Source organism: Chinchilla lanigera, unplaced genomic scaffold (genome assembly GCF_000276665.1).
Source record: "Chinchilla lanigera isolate Chin_1 unplaced genomic scaffold, ChiLan1.0 scaffold00005, whole genome shotgun sequence".
Classification (NCBI taxonomy): Eukaryota; Metazoa; Chordata; class Mammalia; order Rodentia; family Chinchillidae; genus Chinchilla; species Chinchilla lanigera.
The window spans coordinates 21,079,056-21,090,905 of record NW_004955406.1 but is presented as its reverse complement, the minus strand read 5'-3'; the positions used below and the strand labels follow the sequence as shown (position 1 = coordinate 21,090,905).

At 44.3% G+C, this 11,850-nt stretch overlaps 1 long non-coding RNA gene across 3 annotated transcripts in view; it reads left to right on the top strand.

Annotated features, from left to right (window-relative positions):
• Nucleotides 1-525: 525 nt before the first annotated feature.
• LOC106150044 overlaps nt 526-11,850 on the top strand; it is a 23,593-nt gene continuing 12,268 nt past the window's right edge. The window contains exons 1-3 of one of the 3 annotated variants that reach the window (XR_001236606.1): nt 526-573; nt 4,433-4,598; nt 9,667-9,827. This is a non-coding gene — a long non-coding RNA (uncharacterized LOC106150044). Of the gene's footprint in view, nt 574-3,102; nt 3,333-3,846; nt 4,599-9,666; nt 9,828-11,850 lie in introns of those variants that run through there. The other 2 variants (XR_001236605.1, XR_001236604.1) reach the window with 2 other exon arrangements.

Sequence of the window (11,850 nt, the reverse complement as noted above, 5' to 3'; positions counted from 1 at the left end):
AGAAGGTATATAGAAAAGAAGGACGTGTAACATCTTACCACCCTGTACATAGCAGGATATGGACTTCCTTCGCCCCTACCCAGGCCGGTCCCACTTCAAAGTGGTAATGATCCAATGGTTTTATTTTTCATTTCAGGAAGCTCAATTTTTATACTGACCTTGTAGACCTCCCAGGTCTTTCAATTGACACAAGAGCTTTATGCAGATTCCCACATCCTGCAGAGGGGCCACTTGGGTCACGCTGAGCAACAGCTGGTCACACAGAACAGGCCTTTCCTCAGTCTGTCAGTGCGGGGCAATGGGACTATCCAGCAGGACCCAAGGAAAAGGGTCTTCCCAAGCTCTGCTACGGAAACTTGGATGAGATGCATCACCGCTCCCGTTCTGGGTTGTGGTTGCCCCATCCACCAAGTGAGGCAGCTGTTAGGTCATTTCAAACTCCCCCTTGTGACTCCTGTGATTTTTTTTTTTCTTGACTGAAATAAAATATGAGTAGCTGGTTTCAGGCCCTTTCCTGAAGGCAAGATTCAATCCCCAGGAAGGTGGAAGGGATGCAGGTTCTGGAATGAGGAGGTAAGGTCACCCCTGAGAGGTGAAGCGAGAGCCTCCTCGGCTGTGGTACAGAGGCGGACCCATCCCCCGCTGCCTCCCGATCCTCTGGAGGCGGGTCTCACGTTCTACAGTCTAGGTCATTTCTTCTGGAAAAATTTATGTGGACAAAGTGACTTCAGCCCCTTCTAGGGATAAATATGCTTATTTTTAATTATTAACTGTTTAATGCTGCTACTGAAAATATTTATTCTAATATAACTCTAAAAATGTGGGTGTTTTTCATGCCTTGACCCATGGCTGATTTCTTTTCTTTCTTTCTTTCTTTCTTTCTTTCTTTCTTTCTTTCTTTCTTTCTTTCTTTCTTTCTTTCTTCCTTCCTTCCTTCCTTCCTTCCTTCCTTCCTTCCTTCCTTCCTTCCACCTTTCTATCTTTTTTTTTTTTTACCTTTTTGAGACAAGGTTTCATTATGAAGTTTAGGCTGGCCTTGAACTCACTTTGTAGCCCAGGTGGGCCTTGAATTCACAGCGATCCTCCTGCCTCAGCCTCCCAAGTGCTGGGATTATAGGCCACCATGGTGTGCCACCATGCTCAGTGCTTGGATGATTTCTTATCTGCTGCTGCCAAGAACAGGACAGTAAAGAAAACTGATGAATGAAGCTGGTACCAGGCTCAATAAACTTAATTTTTTTTTTTTTTTTTTTTTTTTTTGTGAGACAAGGTCTCACAGTGTAGTTCAGGCTGGTTTTGAACTCACTATGTAGCCCAGGCTGGCCTTCAACTCATAGGAATCTTTCTGCCTCAGCCTCCCAAGTGCTGGGATTACAGGTGTCTGCCACCATGGCCTGCCAATAAACATCACATTTAAATAGTTTTCAAACTGCATATCTTGTGCTTATCACTGACATTACTACTTTTGTATATTTTAATTGCATTTGGAGGGCAAATGAGAAAAGGGAGCCACGGCGCAGCCTGGATAACCGTGGTGTTTACTGCTTGGAGGAAACAGAAGTTCCTATGGGCCTGGCTGGATTGAGAAATGACAGTTCAGCCTAGGGAAGCACATTAGCAGCAAAGCAAGAACAAAACATTTGAAGAGATCTGGCCAGAACTGGTCTGCACAAATTCCCCATCTGGACTTCCTCCTCCACTCTGCCTGGTTCCCAGGCGTGGCCCCTAAACAGCAGTACTCTTGTGCCCTGCAGCAAACATGTCCACACTGCCACTGGGAGCAGGCCCTGCAAGCCCTCTGCCTCCGCCTACTCTGCCCTCAGCCCTGGGCACGGAAGCCAGACCACATGTGGTGCGAGGAAGGGCGAGGAGGGAGAGGAAGAAGCTCAGCTGGCTGGGCCCTGGCTCCTGAAGAAAACAAGCTGAGGCAGAGCAGAAAACACAGTGTTCCCTGCAATTTGATCACTTCCATGCAAGTCTCTGGGCCGCACACCCGGGGTCGCCCGCCTGCCAAGGCCCAGAGGCCAAGGTGATTAGAGCAGGCAGGAAAACAGAGCTGGTGGTGGTTCCCGGGCAGATTAGAAACACACTGGGGGGCAGGGGGCACGCAAGGGTGTGTCGGCAGCAGGGCTACAGGCTGGGTGTGGGGCTGGAGCCGCTCTAGGAGGGGGTGAAGAACAGTGGATGTTGCTCTGTTTGTGCTGAGATTCCAGCTCCTGGGGTGGCCCCTGACAGCTGCTGAGGTCTCCCAGGGAGAAAACTGTAGCAACAAAGGCACTGGAACAAAAGGGTCTGGCCAGAGGGGTGCCTGCCGGCTTGAGGGCAAGAGTTCCCCTCTGAGGGGTGCAGGACAGCTATGGGGCTCAGAAGAAGGGCGCTCACCGAGGAAGAGCGCTGATGAGGACCGGGCACTTCCTGCGGTCAGGCACTGTGCTAGGTAGGCTCTTATATACCTCGTTGGGTTTGGGGGTTCCAGAATGCAATTCTCACTGAATTGGAAAATGGGAAGCAAGTAGCCCCCACCCGCTTCCGCGGGTCAGTGACATGTAGAGTTGCCCAATATCACACCAGCACCATTTGTTTGAAAGTTAACCAGAGGCCAGGAGGGAATTTTATCACCGGGAAAACCGTACAGCATATGCACTTTAGCTTTTAGCCCAGACAAGGGCACGCAGGGGTGCCAGGGCTAAAGCACTCTTCACGCCTTGACCTTTTGGCCACCACCAAGGGACCTGCGGGACACTCTGCCCTGCCGAATTCTCTCTGTGGTGGGCTTCTGGTGGCTTCTACTCTAGCGCCACCTGGTGGCCCTGGCTGTTAATCCCCGCTGATTTGGCTGGGAATTTCTGGTTGACAACCTCTAGTCAAATCGCCCCACCCAACATTCTGAAGGCCCACCTGTACTTCTGCTGCCACTGATCGCCACATCGCTGTCACTCTTGCCATTTTCCACAATCTTTGTTAGTTCGCAGTTGCTTCAGCTCACTAACTCACCTCCATTCTGATTTTCAGGGAACCCCTGCCCTCAAACCAGAGTGACCTTCCTTTGCTTCTTAGTGTTTCCAGTGTACCATCCTTTTCACTTGAATCTTGTTTTTCTTCAGATTTCTAGAAGATCCTTCTCCCTTCTTCCTCCAAGGATTGGGGACATGTTTCTGAGGACTTGGTTTGACTCTAGTGAGTGGCATGTTGTACTATACCCCATTGGAATTTATGCTTTCTACCAATACTCTGTCAGTGTCCATGCCCAAGGCTGGGCTCTGGGCATCCTGGCTCAGCCCAGTTACAGGGCAAGTTGCTTGCGCATCTGTGAGCCCTCCCTGAGAACACAGGTGAGTGGCTCTGCTATGATTTCCATGAGGATGCTCAGTCCTGGTGTCTGATTCTCACCCTCGGGGCTTTCCAAGGACAGGGGGAAAGTTGCCTTAGGGCCAGTGGAGATGAAGGCCAAGTTTGTTTGTTTATTCACTTCTTTGTTTTGAGATAGGTTCTCATTATGCAGTTCAGGCTGGTCTTGTACTCACTATGTAGCTCAAGCTAGCCTTAAACTTGCAGTGATACTCCCGCCTCAGCCTCTTGAGTGCTGGGATCACAAGCTTGTGCCGTCACACCTGGCTTAAAGGCCATGGTTGAGAGAGAAGAGAATTTGCTCACAACGCAAGCTGCAGATGCATTTGGATGAGCAAATGTTTATTGCAAAGCAGGAGGAGCCATGGTGGGGATTAGAGAGGCTGGGGCGGGCCAGGAACATGGGGGAGAACAAGGGGACAGAAAAGAGGAAGGTCCTGTCTTAGAGGAGCCCTAATTGCTGGTTAGTTAAATGCTTTTGACCACTTTCCACTGCAGAGTTTCCTCCAGAATCCTGATGCATGAGGTAGCAGCAATGATTCTACCTATCAAAAGTGCACCTAAGTCAAAGATCACATACCACTTTTATTGTCATGAAACGTAGCTGTAAATTCAACATACAGAAGGTGGATTTCTTCTGTTCAAGCTAATTAAAGCAGGTGTCAGTTTGAATGAAAAATATATCAATCAGTAGGATACAACTTGTAGAATTTATTATTCTGTAAGACCATTTACAGGCCCGGGAATCTGTATCTTTTATATGGAGATGCTGGTGGAAAGAACTGGATGAGATAATTCTCAAGGGCCTCTTTAGTTCTATAGTTCAGCTGCTCCAGGAAGAAAAGTTCAGCTGAACTCCAAACATGGCGTGGAGTGAAAAGTAAGGTACCAAGAAGAGAGGAAATTAGCAAGACATTAAGAACTCAGAAAAGTGACTTGAAATCTGATGCTGGAGAAGAGCGCAGCCCATCTAAGCATCCCAGTCACAAAGTCCTTCTTGGTCAGCTCCCAGCTGCTGGCAAAGGACCAGTCCTCACGACACAAGAAGGAAAAGTTGGTGTTTCTTTGATTTCTGGTTTTTCAGTTCAGTGTATGTGGAATCGATTTGGGTAAGTCAGCAATTCAGCAAGATCAGCTGTCTGCAGCAACATGGAACAACACAGTGAGCAGGAGGAAATAAATCTCCCAGTCTCTGGATGACCTCCAAACTTCTACTCCCCACTTCCAAAAGCCAAGCCTTTTGTTTGAAGGTAAGGCAGCACAAAGATAACCACACATTAATTCCTTGAGCTCAGGCAGGTAAACAGCTAGGTCCAGACTAGACCGTGTCGTGATCTCACCCAGCCCTAGGTCACAGGCATCTGGCAGACAGTAGCTACAGGAAGCATTTCTGCTTTAGAGGATTTTTTCCAGGCCCCACTTTCTGAGTTCTGCTATGATCTGTCTCCTCTGTATGCTGTTTTCTCTCATTCTTATTCCTGGAATTTCCTTGCCCAAGTCCTCTGCTTTGATGTAGACTCTTTGGAAGTTTCTTCTGAATTTAACTTTTCTTTTCCCTGGAACTCCTTTCTCACTTCCACGCACTATATCTCATGTCTCAGCGCTACCCAGTGGGTAAGTGCAGGCCTAAGTCAAGCCTAGGAACTGAGGGGGCTGGGAAATTCCTGCAGCCAGGATCACTGGTTTCTAGAACACAGCACTCAGCCTGTGTGCAGGTGTTAGGGCTCCCGCTCATCTGGAGAGCAGGCTCGGGTTGGACTCCACAATCTGCCCAGGAACTTGATGTTTCCATTCATGGCAGCACAGGACCTGAGAGCCAAAGAGGCAAGAATAAGGTACAAGTTAGGAGTAGTTGAGGAAAGAAATGCATTCTGGGTGTTAGTAGCCCATACTAGTTGGAGTACTCAGCTTCTCTCCACTGGCAGGCAGGCCTGAATGTGTTCAGCTAGTTTCAAGGGCTATAAAACGAGGAGGATGAGTCGTTCTCATCCCTGGTTGGATCTCAGAGCCACCAGAAGAACTTTTAATGGAAACACCAATGCTCAGGCCCCATCACAGAGCAATGGTCAGTTTCTCGAGTTGGTCCCGACAGCTTTTAAAAAACATTCCCAGAGATTCTAATGAAGGGAGGGAAAAGCTGGAAACCCATGCAGCTTTGGAACCAGTCCTGGATAGGGCATCTGAGTAGTCCAGGAACAGGGTTGAGGGTAACATGGCCCTCTGTCTCAGGGCTATCCAGTGGGTAGGTACAGGCCTAAGTCAAATCCAGGGAACTGAGGGGGCAGTAAAACAAGGAGGGCTATCAAACAAGGACAGATTTGCATCCACTGAGATTACATGAGAATCAGATCCCTTTCTGGGTATTCAGTGTCAGTTGTCTCTGTCTTTCTCAGCTGCAGCTGGCCAGATTCTTCTAGAAACAGCTTGACTGGTAGAGACAGCCAAGGCTTTTGAGCCACCCATGAGCTTGGATCTTGGCCATATCACTTACGAACTGTGAGCTTGGGTCAGTTTTAACATCTCTGAAGGTATCCTGAGAGTTGCAGGAGATGGGGTGTTTAAGCACCCTGCATCTGGCAAATTTAGAACATATGTCTGTTCCCTTTCCTGTTACTACCAAATAGTTCCCCTCACAGACCTTCTCTAGGTGATGAGACAGCCTAGGAGAGATAGCACATGCACCAGATATATTGCTCACATTCTGTGGGAGCTGGGGATGAAGTCCCACAGGCAGACCCAGCAGGGAGACTGACCATGACTGCTGAGTACCCATATTGCCCCACGGTCTGTTTCTCAGTCAGCTCTTCCTAGGAGCCAGTGTCCCAGGATCTGGATGCCCAGGCTACCACTTAATTGTTTTAACTGCCCCTTTAACTGCCCCTCCCTATAATCCCACATATTGTCCCAGTCTACATGCTTGGAGTTTTGACCTGAGCTAACTGTGCTGAATTTGTTCTAGTCATCACTCCCTCTAGGGAGACCAATCTTGAGCTTCTAACCTGGTACCTCACTTAACCCCTGCCGTTATTCCTCCCTGGGACCAGCGTCTGGTGCTCACATCTCAGCCCTTGTGTTTCTAGCCTATTGGCAGAGCTTCCAGTACCAACTTCTGCCTATCCAGCCCCATCAGTTCCTGGATTTGACTTAGGCCTGTACCTACCCACTGGATAGCACTGAGACAGAGGGCCACGCTACCCTCAACCCTGTTTCTGGACTACTCAGATGCCCTGTCCAGGACTGGTTCCAAAGCTGCATGAGTTTCCAGCTTTTCCCTCCCTTCAAAGGAGTAAGTCCCCCTCTTGGCTCTGACTGAGCCAAGTTGCAGGTTCTGACCCCTCCCCTTCTACCAACCCTAATCTCATCATTTTCCATTCTAAACTATCCCAAGCCACACCATTCATGCATTGTATACACTCAGTGACTAATTATGTTTGCTGTAGAGTTTGGAGATAAAAAGAACAACAGTTGATCTAAGATGGAGCAGTCTGCCTAGAAGAGCGCTTGAAAAAATGATTTATACAGATGGTGAGGTGTCTTTAGTGTGTTACTAGTAATACACTAATCTAATCTTTCCTGAAATCCAAATCAACTCTAATATTTCAACCATGCCTCTAGCTTCTGCATTAATTAAATCAATCCATACCTGTGGATGAGGTAGCCCAGGGCCATCGTATCATTCTGCAAATTTCTCCCCAAAGTCATTCATTATAGTCATTCAGTATAGACATTAAACTCATACTGACAGCTTGTAGGGGACTAGGATGATTTCAATAGCTTTTCTACACCAACAAAATGTCCAATGTGAGTCAGCTTGGGAAAGCAGGCTAAGAGTAGTCTTCTAACACAAAGTCCAAGTAAAGATGCTAGAATACAACCTATGATGGCAAGTCAGCATGGAATGTCACTTATGTTGAATCAGAATCCAAGGCTATCGCTGAGATAACATCACAAGGGCAGCAGTTAGTCTCATTTCATGACCAATTCTGATCAACCTACAGTGGCTTCTTACAGCATTCTCCTAAAAGAATCTGGGGGTCCAACCCAGGCTGCCTGAACAGGAATGCATGATCAGTCATGACATCTGATCAATACTGTGACAGCTCAGTACTCAAGAGCATGGGTGCTGTCATTAGACAGATGAGAGTTCAAGTCCTGCCTCTGCTACTTAGTAGCACAGTGACGCTGAGAGAGTTGCTAATTAATTTCAGGCTTGTTTTTCATCAGAGAACTTCAGGGAGATTATAGCACCTGCCTCACAGAGTTACTGTGAAGAATAATCAAGATAATTCACGTCAAGTGCTTAGCACTGTATCTGGCACACACTGCTCAATAAACATTAGCTGTTGCTATCATAAAGAGTGACACCTGGGCCCAGGTGTGGGGCAAGGCAGCTTGTAGTCAGCACACCTGCCGTCCCAGTTGCAGGCTTATGAATCCTTGAAGAGATTTGTGATTAGGACACCTTTCAAAGGCACTGGTAGAGATAGTTGACATTTCTTACTTTCTAGGATATTAGCAAAAGATTTTTAGTGGTACTGTTAAGTTTTAGTCTAGAGACATGTTTATTTCCTTCATGAAAAGCAAATGCTACCTCAGGATCAACGAGCACCATAAACCCTCATTATAGGTAAATTCAGGTCTTAATTTGACCTTATAACTGGATCCTAATTGTTTATAGAACAAAAAGAAATTCTTTGGCCTCCTCTGTCTGACTTCCAACCTCATCTTCTGACCTTCCTGTATATCCCCTAACCCCCAGTCAAACTGTACAATTTATTCCCCCAAATCATTGTATTCTTCCCTACTTTTGTGTCCCTACACATGTTCCTCCCTAGGATTTCCCACAGTGCCTGTGTAGACATTATATCCTAGAATAGTTTGTGTAAGATTGGAGTTATTTATCCATTGACTATTTGGCTGAACTTTCCAATGAAGCAATCTTTGATTAGGATTTTGTTTGTAGAAATATTTTTAATTACAGATTTAATTTCTTTATTGGTTAAAGATTATTCAGTTTTTATATGTTAAAGAGAAAGAAATAATAAAAATGGTACAAAATTTCAAAATAAGATAATAGGAGAGTAATGGTGGTTAATGGCATATCATTATCTTCAAAGTAGTTGCTTAGATTACAAGATACAGGCATTAAAAATCAATCAAACAATATAAGCATAAATCTTTTCAATGAACTAATATAAATTAGTAGTATAACTATCTTAACTATCCTGTATGTGTATATGTGTGTATATATATATATATATATATCCTTTCCTCTTCCTTCTTTTCACCTTTCCCCCATACCAGTTGCTCAGATTTTATATATATTTTTAAAGGCATTTTGATAAATGACAGTTGTATTTTCTTTTAAGAAAATGAATCAACCTTGCCGTTTGTCATATGATCAAAATACTATCAAAATATTTGTGAAAATTTTTAATAATTATAAAATTGCATTACAATAAAAATGTGCACTTAATTTAGAAACCTCCAGAAAGGTGATAATTATTTATGTATCTAACTATATAAGTGTAAGTGGCCACACAGTGATTAGTTCAGAAAATCTCAAGATTTGTAAAACTTTTCAGCTTGCTGAGGTTCTATAGTTAGAAGACTGTTTCTCCTAACAAAAACAGAAATGGAACTTTAACAGAGCAATGTTTCGTCTAGCAGGAGACTACCTGTCTTGTCCTTAGAGGAATTAGTTGGATGTGCACGTCCCCTGTAACTTTTCCCTTTCACTGACTAAGAGATTGTGAAAAGCGGATCACTTTCTTTGGATCCTATAACAAGACCCACACGGTGAAAGATGTCTGAGCCATCCACTGATCCTAGACTACCAACTTCTGCATGAATACATAGGAAAAAAACTATCATTATCTTATTTAAGCCATTGCACTGTTGAAACACATTTTGCTGCAGTGGAGTCTATCCCTAGATAAAGTGTTTAATAATGGGTGGGCTTCTAGCAGGATTTTAGTGCTGATGTCTTATATCCAGTAGGATTTAGTTCTAATCCAACTGAAGTATGTCAAAGGGAAATTATATCTGGTGGAAATATATTTTTAATTGTATAATGCTTAGTTTTCTCTTTTCCCCCTTAGAATGGAACATACATTTTTATTTTTCATGTGTCAGGCCCAGTGGCACATGCATGTAATCTCAGGTACTTGGGAGGGACAGAAGGACTCAAGTTCAAGGTTAGCCTGGGCAACTTAACAGGACTCTGTTTCAAAATTGAAAAAAAAATTTAAAAGAATTAATGTAACGGCTAGATAATTACCTATTTGAAGATAGTAAGCCACTATATTTTTGTTCTAGGAAATACTTAGTTCTTTGTTTTCCTGTGGTTTCTCCATCTGTGAAGACATTGGCATGCCTTTCCTTAAGTGGGAAGTTCAGACACAACCAAGGGGTCTACAAGCACACTCAGGAAGATGACCTGGTGGTGGCTTCCTCAGCAGACTTCATAGGCTTGACAAGTAAGCATGTTATTCATAACTTTAGAGGGTGCTGGACAGCAAACAAGAAAAAAGTCCCAAATGTCACAAAATCACCAAGTTAGAGTCAAGTCCTATAGCTACTCCATTCTTTGATATTCTCCTTGTGGCATTTAGCTCCTCCTAAAACAAGATGCATGCATCAGAATCCATAGATATCCTCCCACAGAGCCAGAGATTTTCATGTCACTAGAGGAAAGGGGAGAGATTGCAGATTGCAGCCCAAATTGGAAGAGGCCTGGCGGGAATGGTGGGGGAAAGGTGTACTTCTTAGGACAGAACAATCCAGATTCAGGTGTAGCTAACACTCCAGGAGCCTCTCAATGTTCAACTGTCAGCTAGGAATGAAAGCAGCAAAACAAAACTGCGTTCAACTTCAAGGTAACAGATAAAGAGAAACAAGTGCATAAATAAGAAAAGAGAGTAAGTCAACTGGTAAGTTTTGTAGGAAGTAGGTGGCAGTTTGGAAACATTATACCATGGCTAGGAATGGGGATAACATCAGGGCCTCTCCCTGGGTTACCAGGAAAATAGCTGTTTTTAATCTTGCTCAGTGGGAAACTGGTAGCTGAGGACATTGGCAGCATTCTGAAGCAGATTGAGTGGGCCAAATCCTTTTCTAAGAGTTCTCCTTGTTTCCTTGTAACTTAGTGTGAAATCACCCAGGTACAGCAACAAACACTAGAATTTCAGTACTAGACCCAGCCTCAGGTCCTTATAGCTCGTGTGCTATTATCAGATAGGATAACCAAGGCTTGCAGAAAAGCTGTGGCCAAAGCCATGCAGCTATTGAATTGCAGGTCCAGGAAAGCCTAGAACAGCCAAGCCTTCTCAGTTTAATGTTGTTTTTCTAGTACACAGTCTGATTCCTAATACTGTATGTGGCTTTTGGGAATTATTTCCTAATGGTACCATGATATCTGTGTATTTCTGTAATAAATCTTGCTTGTAGTTAATGGCAGAGGTGTTGACAGCCCTTCTGGTACAAAGAACTATCTTACCAGTTTTTAATTTTCTTACTGGACACTGACTATAGGAGATTAAAATATGCATACATTCCATTTCCTACTTAGTAAAACAAAATTCCTAAAAAAACAAAACAAAACAAAACAAAACAAAATTCCTAATGTAGTCTTGCATTCTGAAACTGCCTCTGGACTAGAAAGGTAATGTTCAGGATATTTACTAAATGTCAACAAGAAAATAGCTTTCTTGTACTGAAAAGGCACTTATCACCTAGCCCAGGAGTGGAAAGTGGCTTGAACAGAGAAGCAGCGACCCTATGAGACAAGGTGGAGTTGTGAGCTTAAGTGATCAGCTCTGTGAAGTTCCTGGAGAGGAGATTGGTGAGAGCTGAGGGTGACCAGGGACGGCTTCATGTGGGAGGTTGGACAGGAGAGTCTGCATATCTGATGAATGGGGGCCCCATGCAGAGGGAAGGAAGCAAGCAGGGTGAGGGCAGAGATGTGACAACGAGCAGAACATTTCCATAAAGAGATCACTGAACTGCAGTAGAAAAGAGTACGGCAGAAAGGGGATAGGGTTGGCTGCTATAATGCTTGATAATTCAGAGAAGATTACAAAGAAGCCATATAAGAACTAGAAGCCACAGAGATTTTAGGCAAAGAAGTGATATGAAAGTAGTTGTAAAGGGTGATCCTGTATATAGGACACATAGACTAGAATCCTGTGAACCAGGCATTACATCTGTATTGCAAGATCAAGTATAAATCATTAAAGGCTTCAACAAGGTGCCCCGGTGTAGAGGGAATATTGTGTGTACCATATGTCATGGTGCCCTAAAATACTTTTGTTCTTTCTTCTAACTGTAAGTGACAAAACATCAAATAGTGTACTATATTTCTCTCTTTCCCTCCCTTCTTTCCTCCCTCCCTGTCTATGTTTATGTCTGTCAATATCTATGTCTATGTCTATCTCTCTATTATCTATCTATCATCTATCTATCTTTATTTATTTGATTTAGAAAATGTTTAATTTCTTCTCT